This window comes from Lissotriton helveticus, chromosome 2_1 (genome assembly GCF_964261635.1).
Source record: "Lissotriton helveticus chromosome 2_1, aLisHel1.1, whole genome shotgun sequence".
Lineage (NCBI taxonomy): Eukaryota > Metazoa > Chordata > Amphibia > Caudata > Salamandridae > Lissotriton > Lissotriton helveticus.
Window position 1 is genome coordinate 1,087,212,185 of NC_136059.1, and position 17,068 is coordinate 1,087,229,252.

Sequence of the window (17,068 nt, forward strand, 5' to 3'; positions counted from 1 at the left end):
ACATCCTGCATGCTCAGTATAAAACAGCATTGCTTTGTCTCTCTCAAATGGCTTCTACTTCGAAGAAGCACTAGTAATTTGCGATTAAGACCCACATTTTCCACATGGTAACGTGTGTGCATATATGTCTTATGTGGTCCGTGCACCTACCTGCTGCCTCGCTGACCTGGCCTGTTGCTTCTGCGGGGTCGACGTTGTGGGTCTCCCTGCCGCTGCTTCCTGCCACCTCGCGGCCGGAGACTACAGCTCCCAGCGAGCTTTGCGGACACTTCCGTTTTCCCGGCAACACCGCGCCTGGAGGCGCTAATAAAGTGGAGACGGTCCCTCAGTGGAGCGGGGGGCATTTTGAGCCTAATTTTGGTCCGTGCACCTACCTGCTGCCTCGCTGACCTGGCCTGTTGCTTCTGGGGAGTCGACACTGTGGGTCTCCCTGCGCTGCTTCCTGCCACCTCGTGGCTGGAGACTACAGCTCCCAGCGAGCTTTGCGGACACTTCCGGTTTCCCGGCAACACCACGCCGGGAGGCGCTACTAAAGTGGAGACGCTCTCTCCGCATCGCGGGACGCGCGCGGACGAGCGCCGGGCTAAGCCCGGGCAAAGGGCGGGCCGTCTGTGGCCGTCCATGGCAGGCTGAGGCAGGGCAGGGCCACGGACTTTGGTTCTGGGACAAGCTCTGGTTCCCCCAAGGTAGCCGGCTTTGGTAATTGAGACTGTATTTGCATCTTTTCAGTTGCACTCTTGTTTGTTTGTTACCAGGACTGTGTTCCTTTGAATAGTATTTTAACTGTATAAGGGAATTTCACTTTGTTCCTTATTAAGGCTTTTCGGATTTTTAATAATCGTTGTGAGTATTTTGAGAGAGTCAATCATGTCTAAATGTAACAATGTAAACACCCGTCCCGCCCTAGCTACTCTTGACAATTATCTTGTTAAAGTAGTAGATAAAATCAACAAAGAACGCCGACTATCATTGGGTCGGGGGAGCCCCTCTGTTCCATTACCCAGCCCACCCAGGTCACCCATATCCTTGTCAACCTCTTTAGTCGATGTCAGCTGCAACTTGGAGTTCCCTGTATTTCCAACCACGGCTCCTCCTATAGAATCAGAGCCTAACCTGGTCACGCCTGAGTCCCCTCATGATACAATAGTATCAGGCTCCCCGGCTCCAAGAGCCCAGAGGTTATTAAGATCTGGGAGGAGCATCAGTAGGATAAACATACCAAAACGGGGGGGAACATAACAAAAAAAGACCGGAGCCACTATCTAACAGTGCTGTAAGTGACCCAGCAGGTGTTACTAATAATCCTCAGGTTAAACTAGTTCCCGAACAGTTAGAGCTCTTGATTAGCATTATTGATGCAAAGTTTGATAAAATCATCAAACCTTTAATGGACTAACTTGACACCATTTCGGGGGCGGTAATGAGGTTGGGAGGCCTTTTGAGTTTACATACAGGGTCTAATGTTAGCTTAGAAGCTAGTTCAAGGGTTAATGGTTCTATAACGGAGACACCAAAGATTTCCAAAGAGGGCTCATGCCCAGTTACTGTAGCTGTATCCAACCCTGTGCCTACGGTGTGTTTAAACACCCCTATTGCTATAGTCCCAGTGGATAAGCCAGGGCCAGTCAAAGAGAAGATTAGGCGACATGGTTATTCGCAGCCCGACTTACCCCCAGACTGTGCTCCATATGTGGCAGTTCTAACCAATGTTCCACCAGTCAGGGAGTCGGGGCCTTATGGCAATTTGGAAACACACGAATCCCTGAAGAATAAAACTGTGGGTTGGCTCAATTCGAGAGTGTGGATTCCCAGTAGCTTTGTCTGATCAGATTCTAACCACCACTAGAACTAATTGGATAGGGAAATCACATAAAAATATTAGTGGTGACTGTGTAATAGTTAATTTTAAAAATCCACATCTTGCCACCACCTCTTTGATCAGAGCTACCTCCCGCCCACCGAATGATCAGGGAATTTCACTCAGACCTCTGAGGTTTTTCTATAGACATTTATTTGCTCAGCCTACAAGTGACTCTGGGGGGAGAAGAGGTAGTACCCCTAGTATGTCCAGAGGTTTTGAGCTGGTAACATCTAATCGTTACCAACCTCTGAGTGGTTTAGATTCCAACGATTGAATGAACTCTGACCAGGTCACCTCCCTGCCTGAAGTAAAAATTGTACCCTGTGGAGGAGAGTCAGAAGGAAATAATATAGGGCTCCCTCTCAATGTAAGTGAGCATTATGATTGCCGCATGATATGCAGTGCAGTGGGTGAACCTGTTGGGTGTATTGAGGGTCTTTCTGTAGTAGATAGGTTAAGTGTAACCAACCCTAATTCTAACGATACACTGGACAATCATCGTATCAGTCCAAATATCACTACCCCTGAAATTATGCAAACACCCACTGGGCCCCGAGCTGTTTTATCGCCAGTTGGAATGTTGCGGGTTTAACGTCCAAAGAGGATTGCCTGGGGTGGACAGAATTTGTTGATCTTTTTGATATTATCTGCCTCCAGGAAACTTGGTGTAAAAATGTTACCGGTTATAACGGTTTTGTTTCTTACCAATTACCCGCTACGGCATCAACATCCGGTAGAGCTAAGGGAGAGCTTTTGGTTTTGATTTCTGTTAAAATCCCCATAATTGTTAAAAAACATGTTTTAGTGGGGGCTCACTCTCAAATTTTATGGTTGTCACAAGATGAGGGAAGAAACATCCTTCTAATCAATTTTTATAATAACATTTTCGATGGCACCAGGCACTTGGTGATTAATGCCTTAGAGAGTGCCCTGGTTGATATCATAGAGGGTTTGAATGTTATTTTTGAATTTATTTTGGCAGGGGATTTTAATATTGCAGTTTGTCCCCTCTCCCACCAAAGTACGTGTGGGGTCACTAATCGTTTTAGGGATGCCGATCTCCATTTCCCCCATAACATGTACGGGGAATCCTTGAACAACCTGTTAGCGGCACATGATATGGAAATATTGGTGAATGAGAAGAACGATTTAGGTGAGAGTATCCCCACTTTTTCAGGTATGGGGGCAAATACTGTTATTGATTTTATATGTATGTCTTCTAATCTTATCCCCTGGAGTTTGGCCCCTAGGGTCGTGGATATCATGCTTAGCGACCACAACTGTATTACTATTGAGGCCACACTCTGGAAAGAAAAACCTGTACCTGATTCGGGTGTTATTGTTAACATTGAACCCCATAGACCTAACGGTACTAGGTTAAGATGGAAAGGGGATAAAGCTGAAATGACGTCTGATTCAATCATAAATAGCTGCTTATTAGAAATCATTGCGATCCTTGAGCAAGATAACGTCACTGTCGATCCTATTGGATATTTTACTAGAATTAACTCCATCATTGACAAAAAGTTTACTAAAACAGCTGGGCGCAAGTCCGACCAACGAAGGGGATGGTTCGACCACGCATGCACCATTGCGCTTAAAGAGCTTAAAGAGCTTAAAGAGGCTCTGGCAGCCAAACCTAGAGATAGGAGCCAGGTGTCCCAGCTTAGAATAAACTATAAGACAATAGTAAAGCGAAGGAAGACGGAGTTACAGCTTGAGGCCTGGGATAAATTGACTCTGGCTGCAGAGTCAAAAAATTGTACACTATTTTGGGCCACTGTTAATTGCCATTTTCTCAAAGATGAGAAGGTACCAGAATTAACATCTATGGTTAGTATGGAAACATGGATCTCCCACTTCTCTAATATCTTTGACTCAGACAAAGCCCTGGGTAACCGTAAGGACGGTTGGCCCATTGTCCCTTTGGACATTACCATTACTGAGCTTTTTGACAGTATTAGTGCAAGTAAAGGGGGAAAGGCTCAGGGTCCTGATGAGGTGCCCATTGACATTTATAAGACAGTCCCCGAGGTATGGGGTCCACTGCTGGTTAAAGTTTTTAACGCAGCGGTTTGTTATGTGATACCCCCAACCTGGGAAGAATCAATTATCATTCCCAAAAACTACCGTCCAATTTCCTTGTTGGATTCCTCTGTGAAAATTATGAGCCGGGTACTTCTGGTTAGACTGGAAGAATGGGCAGAAACCAACGGGATCCTTGCTAACTGCCAGTTTGGGTTCAGAAAAGGGCGTGGGACAATTGAGCAATGCTTAAATCTAGAACTTTTGCTCGGGAAATACACCCAGGCAAAGAAGGGCTCTATCTATCTCTGCTTCGCAGATTTGAGCAGCGCTTTTGATATGGTGGACCACGCAATTCTCTGGGCAAAATTGATCGAAATGGGGGCACCTGAGGGTATCGTCTTTTTTTTTGCCCGACTCTATGCTAAATTACGTACTAGCGTTTGATATGGCTCTAATGGGGAGTGTACCACCAAATTTAAGATTGGGAGGGGTATAAGGCAGAGGTGTGTTTTAGCCCCCTTGCTTTTTACACTTTTCATTAATGAAGTGGACTCGGTTCTACAGACAGTAGTGGCAGATGCCCAAAGAGTTAATGATTTTAACGTCCCGGTATTACTCTACGCGGACGATGCCGTGCTGCTGTCTAGGACCCCAATAGGCCTTCAACGCTTGATGGACGGGTTTTCGCAGTTCATCAAGAGTAGAAAACTTGTGATTAATAAAACCAAAACCTATGTTATGGAATGTGGGCCAGGGCTGAGTAAGCCCCAATCTTATCATATAGAAGGTCTAAGGGTCCAAAAAGTCGACAATTTTTGCTACCTTGGCATTACCTTTTCTAAGAATTGCAGCTGGGCCAGTGAGCATAAGAATGTTAGGACTAAGATGATGAGGAGCGCCAACGGGGTGTTTACTTTTGCCACCAAATTAGGGGACAAACGGATAAAAGACATGCTTAAGATTTTTCAGTCTAGATGTCTCTCCGTTGCCCTCTATGGGGCAGGGGTTTGGGGTGGCTGGGAGCCTCCAGGTGGAGGAGAACGTCTTTTTAAAAAGACTTTTGTCTCTGCCAAAATCTGCCTCTAACGACTTAGTCCATAGAGAACTCGGAATCCAATATTTAAATGATTTGATTCTCCTGAGACCTCTACTGTTGTGGCGTTCCATCTGGCTGAAAGAAGAGACATCTCTAACTAGAGCCATCATTAACGACTGTCTCACTGTTGATAACCATTTAAAGATCCCATGGATTAAATATATCATCAACAGCTTTCAGGAGTTCTATGGCCTTACTATAATTATCGATAGATATGGGGCTTCAGACTTATCGAAGTCTGAAATGAAGAACATTTTTTTGAATTGCAAATCAGAGAGGCGGACCTGTAACGAAGGCAAGTTATCCACCTGCGTGTTTTACAGCAGTATGAATGAAAAAGCGGGCTATCAACCATATTTGACCCAAGTGACCAGAGTTTCCCATCAGTTTGTTTTAACAAGGTTAAGGATGGGGATTGTGCATAACCTGGTTGCTTTCCCTTCCCTGAATAAGCACCCTGCTGGTCCTTGCCCGTGTGACAATATCTCTGCACAAAGCACTATGCACTTTCTTCTGCTGTGTCAACTGTATGGGAATTTCCGTAAAACATTTTTAAAGCCTATTTTCGTCAAGCTTGGTGTCAGGACAGTTCATGATTCTATGAAATTGCTTTTTACCTTGCACCATCCTGATGTTTGTTTTTTTACTGCTACTTTCCTGCTTAAAGCGATTAGTGTCAGGAAAAGTATGAGTTTTTAAATATTTATTCTGTCCCCTCCTGTATATTATGTTTTCTTTTAAACATTGATTGTCTAATTGTAAATGTAATTGTATTGTAACTGTTATTTGATTTTTAATCATTATTTGTGTGCTTTTATGGACATGTTCTTTTTGCTCCGAATAAAGCCTTATGAAATGACAAAATGATGTCTTATGTGTTGCCTGCGTAAAGGCGCCCCCAAATTGCTACAGGAGAAAAAATGCAGAATGATACCGCTAAATACATTAGTTTTGAGGACGCACATAGGCACACACCTATTTATCACTTTATTCTTCCTTTTTTTCTAACACTTTATGAGTTCATTCTCCGTTTATCACTCCATTTTACTCCTTCTGATCCCATGACTTTGCGCAAAATATACGCGCAGATAATGTCCATGCAACACTTTTAAATAAGTTAGTCACAAAAGACCTGTCAGGGGTAGACAGCAAATCAGAGCTCTCGCCCTGACCCGCTGCTTTGCAGGGCTCGCTTTCCAATGAATATGATTACTGGGTTAATTTTACATCTTTCAATTTTGTTCTCTATTATTAATCTGCATAACGCGCGACATTATTTTTGAAGCAGATTATCAGCCTAGATTTTGATGGCAGGGGCCAGAATGTACATATAAAGCGTGAACGTATTTTCAGCCCGAAAATTCCTTGCAGTTTTCTTTCTATTAATATGCAAACAGCTGTAAAATGGCTAGGCTGTTGGAAGAGGAGAAGCAAGTGAATCTGGAGCGACCTCCATCCATGCTGAACAAATAGACTTTTGCAAACAGACTTTCCAGTTGGCGCGTTGCACAAAGCAAATTAAGAAATAGCAAAGGGCTATAATTTACTACGAAAATGTTTCCTAAATGTATGACAGTTTCACTCAACTAACTAATTAAATTTGCTTGTAGGCATGTTCGAGAGGCAGGATAATAGCAGTATTGTCGTTCAGAATAAAATGAAAAGTATTTTTGTGAGAAATCTGGTGTTAATTGCCATTTTCATGTTAATACTAGAAAACCAGGGTGGCTTGCTGTATGCAGTCGAATGCTGCTTTGTTTTCTAAATAGACAAACTGAGCAACATGTTACCTTTGACTCAGCTATTGGTGGAATTATTATTAACATATTTAAAGCTCCGAGTTGTTGCCAAAAGACGGATTGGCAAAGCATATTTTCTAATAGATGAACAAAAGAGTTCCAATGGCAGACCAGGAAATGAACTGCATGCGATATTCAACCAGTCTTTGGTCTTCAGACAACATAACACGATCATGATTTAACGATGATGAGCCCTGTGCAGTATAATCCTTTGGAACCTAGGGGCATATTATCAACAACTAGCGATATTTATCGCTAAATAAGCTAAGCAACATTTTTTTTATCGCCGTGCATCGCCGGATTTTATCGCAGAGATAACGTGCTATTAGCAACGTTTATCTCCAAAGCGATAAAATATCCGGTGATAGCGGCGAAATGCGTGAATATCGCTGGTAATTCAGCGATATTCAGGCATTACCGCTAATAGGGACTTAACCTGAATATCCACCTCCCATTGGATATACAGGCTAAGAAGTGGTCTGAGCAGGCGTTAGGATTTGGCGATATTCGCGCTTAGCGCAAACATTGTAATCGGTACGCCTGCGTTGATAATAGCCTATAGCAATGTTAGCGACTGCTTTCAGTCGCTAACAGGTTGTATACGCCCACTTTGCATGTCATTAGCGATAAATATCGCTGACATGCAAAGCGGGCCCCAAACCGCTCGCTAGCACCTAAAAGCTGTCGCTAACTGATGTTAGCGACAGCTTGCTAATAGGGTGATGAAATTATCGTCGCTTTGCGGCCAAAAACGGCCACAAAAGCGGCGATAATTTCATTTCGCCTGCCTTGGTACTATGCCTCCTAGTATCCTCTTCATTCATTCAATATCAGATATGTATTGTGTTCCTTGTTTTGCCTCACTCATTGCACTTCATTAGCTGAGGCCCTTGTTGGACGATATGTCATCACTGGGGGACTCATTTCTAGTCTTTCAGGTGCAAAATATCTGATGGAAACTGAGGAAAGTCTCTCCCCTACCACAATGTGGATTCCCATCACATTTTGATAAAAGAGAATCCGTATGATCCCAGAGCCTCAGCTTGCTCTACCCTCGGAAACCTCTAGGCGGCAGCACATCTATTAATGAGCCATTTTCCTGATTTGGTAGGCCCAAAATACTTGATAAAGGGCTCCCAAATGCTGTTTGTTGTCTAGAATCTCAGTTAAAACACGGCGGTCCTAGGCAGTAAAAAAGTTACATCTCCTCTATATGCAGGGAGAAAACCCACCTGCATGTTTGTGCAATATATTTTTTTAAAGCAGCTGGGAATGGATAACGAGGAAGAAATATCACAGAACTTCACTTAAACATTTTAAGCCAGGATCTTTTGATTCCAATCTAGTGAACACTAGTGGGTAGGGACAATAAAGGAAACTTATACAAGGAATATTTATTTTAGAGAATGGAAAGGGGTCACTACAAGACCTCAAAGGATGAATGGGCAGCCATATGTTGGGACTATGGGCCTGACAGAGGATGGAGAAAGTTCAAATCCCATCTGTGCTACATGAATATCGCAAAGATGAACAAAGTAAACATCAAGGGCTCGTTGAACATTGGACATTCCAGCAGTGTCATTGCAAATTTATTTACTGGATCTAGGGGCGTATTTATGAGGGCCATGCACCATGTTTGCACAGGGCAACGTGGTACCTGCACGACGCAAAACTCCAAGTCATATTTATGAAACCGTACAATGGCACTTTGCGTGGCTTTGAATGGCTTCATAAAAATGGACTAATGCAACACAGCGCAAATTAATGCGTTGCATTACGCTACGCGAGGGAGACGCTCCATGGGCAATGCAGTGGGTGTTCTAATGCAAATCCCATGATTTCTGATGAATTGGCAGATTTACCAAACCCGGTAGACATGGGAATGTGCCAAAAAGATATGCCTCCCAACGTGTGCCGTAACGAGGAGTAATATTTTTATTTCTACTCATTTTTTTTCAAAGAAAGTGGACTACTCCTCTATGGATTATTTTTGTGTAGAAGGTGCCCCTCCCTGTGCAAAAGCAATCCTACCTTGAACATAGGCATCATTGCACCATGGTGCAAGGGTGCCTGCATTGGTGCTAGGCTGCAGAACCAAACATTTGCTTATAGTGAGGAACACATAAAAAATCTGCTAGAGAAACCACCCTTATTCACTTCAGTTACCTTGAGCTCATCTGCAAGGAATCAAAATGAAACAGACAAACTTTTAAGGTTAAAGAAAAAACAAATTTGAACAGATCTGCACGGACATTTCTTGCTCCAGCATTTGAGAGCTGGCACGATACCGGAAGGATTACAAATCAAAAACATTCCCGTGATATTTACAGAAGACCCGATTTATAAAAAGGGATACAGCTACATTGAGACCAAGTGTAGCCGGGACCTCATGGTCTTAACGGTCGAGACAGCGCAATGGATTTCGTTACAACAACTAGAGGAAATCAAAACTTTGGAAGCTGAAATACAACAAAATCAATTGATCACGGATGCCAAAACACTGTTAGACAAAGTGGAAAAGGAGATCTTGGAGTTTAAAGACTTCACCATAAATTAGAAGGAAAATCAGTTCCAAAAGTATAAAAAGAACTTTAACTTAGAAAAAATCTATCCATATTTGCAACCAGAGTTTTACTCAAGACCAGATTCAAGAAAATACCTAGGGGAATATCAAGGTAGATCCAATAATAAGTTCATCACTTTCTCCGACACCTCATCATCTTCGAGTGGCAGCGAAGGTGAGGGAGGAAATCAGAGAAGAAATACAAATAAAAGAGGATCTTTCCAACAACAACCGGGTCCGTCCCCAGCTCCTTTTTTAGGGAGAGGCCAGCAACAAAACCGAGAACGCCCATGATACAACCAACCATGGGAAATGTCGACACGGAGGCAGAATTACAAGAACTGGTAGTTTCACCAATTTTCAATCTGTCAAATAAAATTCTCACTCCAGCAGAAACTAGCATCTCAGAGAAAGGACTCTCGTTTGTCCCAACCAGACACACCAACTTCGTCAAACTTAAGACAGAGGCACTGGAATTCTGTAGAAAACTTAAATTAAAATCATTCTTCTCACAAATTACGTATAATCCACCGATTGAGGTGACAGGTTTGAAGAAGAAGTCATCTTTTTGCCCACCATCAAATAAAGTGGCAAAAGAAATTCTTACTTTTGAAAAAACAATTCTATCGGCCATTTCTCAGATGAAGCAAAAAAGGAAATGGACAAAATTCAACATCTCACAATCAGAAAGAAGTGCATTGGAAAACCTAAAAAAAGATACGTCAGTCACAATTAATCAGGCTGATAAAGGTGGGTCGATTGTGGTATGGGACACCGAAAAGTACATAGCAGAAGTAATGAGCCAATTGAATAATCCTAGATGCTATAGAAAAATTCAAAAAGATCCTATTATGGAGCTGCAACATCAACTAAACCCTATCTTGGATAAAGGGTTGGCTGACGGAATTATTGGAAAAAAGGAATACGAATACCTTAAATGTAAAAACCCACGGACACCCCTGTTCTACGTCCTCCCGAAAATCCATAAGGACGCAAACACACCGCCCGGAAGACCAATTGCCTCCGGTTGCGAGTCATTACTAGAACCATTATCGAAATTTGTGGATTTCTTTTTGAAACTATTTCTCCCCAAAGTGAAATCATTCCTTCGAGATACATCGGATTTTATTAATAAACTTCCAACAATCCCTTTTGAAGAAAATGAAGATCTCCTAGTCACTTTGGACGTGACTTCATTGTATACTCAGATTCCCCAAAGTGATGGACTAGATGCAATTCAACACTTCCTCAAAGAAAGAGAAAGACCGACCAGAGTTCCAACAGATTTTTTAATGCAGTTGGCATCATTTGCATTAAAGAAAAATTATTTCAACTTTAATGGAGAATTTTTCTTCCAAACGAGCGGAGTAACCATGGGGTGTCCATTGGCACCAGAATTGGCAGTACTTTTTATGGCACTCTATGAGGAGAGATTTGTTTACCAGGACAACCCGTTTGTGGAACAAATCTCGAGCTGGAGTCGATACATCGATGACATTTTCATGACATGGAAAGGGAATGAAGAAGACCTTAAAAAATTTCATGAATGGCTTAACTCAAGAACACAAGAGATAAAATTCAGCCTTAATTTTTCTAAGGTGAGAATGGCATTTCTTGATGTTGAGGTATATCCAACAGAAGAGGGTTTAGTAACTACCCTATATAAAAAGAAAACTGACAGGAATAAGGCTCTTCACTTCAAAAGCAATCACCCACGCAATTTAAGGGAGAATTCGCCATTTGGGCAATACCTCCGGATTAAAAGAAACTGCCATTTTAAAGATGAGTATATGTTTCATGCGAACAACTTGACTGACAATTTGATAGCCAGAGGCTACCCAAAGAAACTTCTCAGAAGAACAATGAAGAGAGCATGGTGGGTCCCCAGAGACACCCTCCTAGAGAAGAGAGAAAAACCCACACTTCAGAGAGTGGTATGTGTTTCAACATTCTGTTCGAATTCTAATCTTTTAAAAAAAACAATACTACAGAATTTAGATTTTTCACAGCCTGCTGGGCAGAAGATCTGGATTTTATTAAGGACACGGAGGCTAAGATTATGCAATCTCCTTTATTGCTTAGCTCACAGCAGCAACAATGAAAAAGGTTCGAGAACAATAATAAACATTCCAGGTAGGTATATAGTCCATGTGCACACAGTGGTCTTCCTTCTTTGTGCAGCGAACAAGTTAACTTTTCCAAATAACTATAAAAGACAGTGAGTGAATAATAACAATTTAGAACTTGAAGCCATAGAATTTCCAGCCATTAGAGAACTTGAAGCCACAGAATTTGAAGCCAACGCAGCCAGCTTCTGGAGAAATTAATCTGCAAAATAGAAACAACAAAAGGATAAGAGAAAACACATCCCAGGGTGGGAGTAAAGAGGTGGGATAATCTTAGCGTCCGTGTCCTTAATAAAATCCAGATTTTCTGCCCAGCAGGCTGTGAAAAATCTAACTTTTATGGCATGACACGGAGGCCAATATTATGCAAGTTCAAAGTGTGTTCAAAACATTATCAATGACATTTGAAACAGGCTTAAAATAACATCTTTTGAAGATACATTAATTTGACCAATCTGTAGCCCTAAGAATATCTTGGAGGCCACCCCTCAAAATAAAAGCTTTTGAACCTGAACCTCCTCTAAGAGAGTGAGCGCCAAAGATAGAAATGTTAATTCCGGCTTCTTTCATGACGTCTTTAACCCATTTAGCCAAAGTGGGAGAGGAAACCGCCTTATGAGGGAGGGTACCTGTGGGAAATGATTAATTGATGTACAGAACCCCTCAGTCCTAAAGTTCTTTTTTCATATTCCAACAGGCACTTCACCACACACAAGATCTCATTCTGAGGGGAAAAAGGGATAGAAAACAGAGGTTGACATAGTTTTAGTTCGTCTTTTAATGAAAAAGCAAACTCCTTCTGGTTGAAAAGCCCTACTAGAGACATCTAGGGCCTTAACATATGAAGTACGTCTGAAGGAGATAAGACATAGTAAAACAGTTAATTTATAAGACAATTTCTTTAAAGAGAGAGAAGAGTTCTCGCCCCAAGAAGTAATTAATCTGAGAACATCTCTCACATCCCATAGAGCGGAGTATTTTGGTAGAGGAGGATTTAAAACGCGCATACTCCTCATAAGTTTTTTGGTCAGAAGATTCTGGCCCACAGAGGAACCATCTATTAAACAGTGACCTGCAGCAATTGCTGATCTATATACATTGACTGTCCGATAAGCCAGTCCCGAGGCGAATATTTCTGTCAGAAAGTTAAGAACTTGAACTATATCAGCTGAAACGGGATCGTAACCCCGTCGAAGGCACCAGCAAACCCATTTAGGCCAAGCCAATCTATAGGCTTTTTTGGTACCAGGGGCCCATGATTCTGACATGAGCTTGAAAGCGCCTTCCGAAAGTCCTGGGATCTGCCACTGTCTCCTGAAATCTTCCAGGACATCAGACACAGGATGCCCTGAAGAACAAGTGGGTGGTATTCTGCGTGAGGTCCTGTCAGTACTTCTTTGAAAGTGGGAATGAGGATTGGAAAATCCACACTCATTTCCAGCAGAATGGGGAACCACGCTTGAGATCTCCAAAGGGGGGTTATTACCACAAGAGAATCTGTATTCCTCCGGACTTGAACGAGGAGGCGAGGAAGCATGGCAAAAGGTGGGAATGCATAGGGTCTCAGACCAAGCCAGTTTTGAAAAAAGGCGTCTATTCCCAAGGCCAGAGGGTCCGGCCTCCAGCTGAAAAATTTGGGTAGTTGAGTATTGAGACGGTCCGCAAAAAGGGCTATCCCGAAGGGACCCCAGCGAGTTTGGATTGCAAGAAAAATGTTCCTGTCTAGTCTCCAGTTGCCCGAATCTACATAGTTCCTGGAGAACCAGTCTGCTATCCCATTGTTCAACCCCGGAATATGTTCGGCAATGACCGAAATGCCCTTGCCTAGGCAATAGGCCCAAAAGTTCTTGGCTAGGTCCGAGAGGCCCTTGGAATGAGGGCCGCCCATTTTGTTCACTTATCTCACAGCGGATACGTTGTCCATGCGAAGCATGACCGAGCATCACATCAGATCTTTGGTAAAGCTCTGGATAGCAAAGGATCCCGCCAGAAGTTCAGGCAGTTGATATGCAGATCCTTCTCCTGTGGGGTCCAAAGTCCCCCGGTAGATGTTTTGCCGCATGTTGCGCCCCAACCCTCCAGGCTCGCATCCGAGTGTATGACTAGGTCCGGTTCTTCTCCGAAGATCGCTCTGCCGTTCCAGGCTTCTGCATTCTTCAACCACCATATTATCTCCTTCCTGGAGTCTGTGTCCAGGCAAACCATTTGAGAATAAAATGGATTTATTCTGAGGGCTTTGGCCTTGAGCCTCTGAAGCGCCCGATAGTGTAGGGGACCTGGGTAAATCGCTTGGATAGTTGAGGATAGTAGGCCTAGTATCCTTGCCAGGGTTCTTAGAGGAAAGGAGCGAATCTTTAGCGCTTTCCTTAATTCTTTTCTGAGTTTCCTGACTTTGTCTCCTGGAAGTTTTAATTCCGCTTGGAGAGTATCTACTGAAAAGCCCAAGAATTGAGTGACTTGGGTTGGAGATGTAGAGGATTTCTTTGTGTTTATCACAAAGCCTAGGTGTTGGAGAAGATTTATTGCGAGGGTAGTGTGTTGGGAAGCGACCTCTTTGGATTCGGCCATTATCAAGATGTCGTCGAGATAAAGGATCAGTCTGACCCCTTTATTCCTTAGCCATCCTGCTATCGGACGAAGAACCTTGGTGAAACACCAAGGGGCCGATGAAAGGCCGAATGGAAGGCTGCAAAACTGCCAAAGTTTGCCCTCCCAGGAGAATTCGAGGAATTTCTGGTGAGGGGGCCAGATCGGGATTGTCAGATACGTGTCTTTGAGGTCCAGGCGAGTAAGCCAATCGCCCTTTCTCCACAGATCTCTGAGGAGGTGAATTCCCTCCATTTTGAAATGGCGGTAGATCACCCACTGGTTTAGGCCTTTGAGATTTATGACGGGTCTCATCTTTTTGTCTTTCTTCTCTACCAGAAAGATATTGCTGGTGAAGCCAATCTCTTCTCCTTCCCTGATTGCACCCTTTAAGAAAAGGTCTTTGACTTCTTGGGATACTAAAGCGGAGTCTTTCTGTGAGAAATGTATTTCTTGGGGGAGTCTTTTTTGGACAGGAAAGTCGACAAACTCTATTTTGTATCCCTTCACGGTGTCTAGCACCCAAGGGTCCTGAGTCACCATAGTCCAATTCCCAGAGAAAAGGGCTAGTCTCCCGCCCACCTTTATAGGGGTATCTGAAAGGTCTTTGGTTCTTACCGGTAGAGAAGCTTCTTGTTCTCCTTTCGCCTCTGAAGCCTCTTCCTCTGAACCTCTGTCTCTGGGGAAAGAAGGATGACTGATACCCATAACTGGACTGAAAGGGTCTTCCTCCACGTCCTCCAAAGGGTCTTGATGAAGAATTTCCACTGCCGGGGAATCGACCCCGCATCCTCCCGGCCCGTGAAAAAACTCTGTTGTTAAAAACCCTCTTGATGTCTTTTTGGGATTTCTGGATGGAGTTAAAAACCCCCAAGTACTATGCCATTTCCTTGGTAAACTCTTCTCCAAAGAGAAGGCCTTGAGATGAAGCACCCCCTTCTTTTGAGGCAAGTTCGCTCAATTTTGGGTCGATCTTCAAGAGTATGCTCTCGCGTCTTTCATTAGAAAGTGCGGTATTTGCGTTGCCTAGGAGGCAGTTCGCCCTTTGTGCCCATTGGCGTAGTTCTTTTGGGTCAATGGGAGTGTCAGATACATACGCCCCTTCCGCCAGTTCAAACATTTTAGTGAGTGGACCCGTGATGTCTAGAAGCCTATCTTGGCATGATTTTAGGCCCCTATCTAGTCCCCTCCTGGGATCCTTCCCCGTCTTGGTAATGAAAGCCACCACCTTACTGTCTAGTTCAGGGGTCAAAGCTATTTTGTCGGGAAGGGAGGGTCGGGGACATTCGGACCTTAAGCGAGCCCTGACCTCTTTGGGCATTTCCTCACGGAGCCAAAAGGGGAGATATTCACCGATGTGTTGTGACGGGGTCCATTCTGGTGAGAGGGGGTGTTTAATAAGTAGGGGGTCAAACATGTGTTCCCCGAAGGGGTCAAGTATTCCCATTCTGGACCCAGAGGCCTCAGACGCCTCACCCAAATTCTCTGTGATTTCACCTTCCTCTTCATCAGAGTTTGAGGAACAAGAGAGATCTATCTCGTTCTCGCTATCGCAGGGAATTGGAAGGTTTAGGCCTGTTGACTGCCCATCTAGTGTGCCCGAGGCATCATTATTGTCACCGCCAGAGCGTGAGTTCAAGCAACCAGAGTTGGAGGTTTTAGATTTTTTGGCACCATCTGGGGGATTAAAAGTAATTTGTCTTTTTCTCTGGTTAGAGTCTCCTTGAGCTCTTGTAAGTTGTTCCCCTGTTTTAGTAAAAAGTTCTAATTTCTTGTTTATGGTCTCGTCCAAAGACGCCATCACTTTCTCCAGGGCTTTACTAATAAGTCCTTCCAATTTGTCTTCCATAGAGGAGGTGGAAGCTTCAGAAGTCATAGTGAAAGGGAGGATCTGCAATTTGTGTACTAAGTAAAGGCTAACTGTCAGAAACAGGAATGTTGGTGACAAAATGGAGGTAAGTAGTCATGGAAACCAAAGCGGGTGCTAGGGAGCTTTCCTTTAATGTCGGGTAGTCCCTTTTCTCTTACCAGAGTAGTTAACTGTGTTTTTATACTCTAGCATAGTGTGCTTTCCTCTAAAGCAAATGTAGTCCTATGTTTATTTCTATGTTTTATTCAGTCATTACCCCCTCGGTTATCGATAGAATCGGCTTCGGCTCCAGTACATTCCTTGAAGCCTAGTATTTGTTATGTGTTAATGTCCCTTTTTTTTTTAAGTATTCAAGATCAAGGTTAGGCGGTGAGGACGGAGAAAAGGTAAGCGCGTGTCTTCAACGCCGCTTCAATTACGATGCGAGGTTGCGTCTCCATGGCAACCCTGCGCGGCCCTGTTATGCATGAAAAGGGCCGCGCTGCCATGGAGACGCGTGCGACGATGTCTGAAGGACGGGGCCGGCGTTCAAAAGACGCCGGTCTCGTCTGACTCGCTCCTTTGGGCTGGAATGTCCAAGGGAGCTAGGGGAGAAGAATACGAGGGTGCGGGTGGAAGAAGGACTCCGCCGGCGCCCTAGGTAATTTTTCAAAAAAACAATACTACAGAATTGGCATTTAGTGGAAAATATTGATGAATCATTTAAAGAAAAACCACTTTTTGCCTTAAAAAAAGATCAAAGTGTGTCAAATCACCTAGTACGAGCAGGAATAAAGAAGAAACAATCAACAGTGGGCTCACTGGTGGGTTTGCCACCTATACAAGGCCATCATAAATGTGGTTCATGCATTTGTTGTGCGAGCACAGAAGAGGGGACTCTTTTCCAGCACAAACAGGGATTTTGGAAACATGGGAAATTTTCAAATTGCAAGTCCCGAAATGTCATATATGGCATAAAATGCCCATGTGACAAATTATATATTGGTAAGACTACCCAGGAGGTCAGATGCCGAATCACACAGCACAAATCGCGAATTAAGAACAACGTGACTACTGCACCGTTAGTCAACCATTGGCGGTCCAACAACCATACTTTGGATGAGTTAAGATGGACAGTGATTGCTAAAATTGAGAAGGGT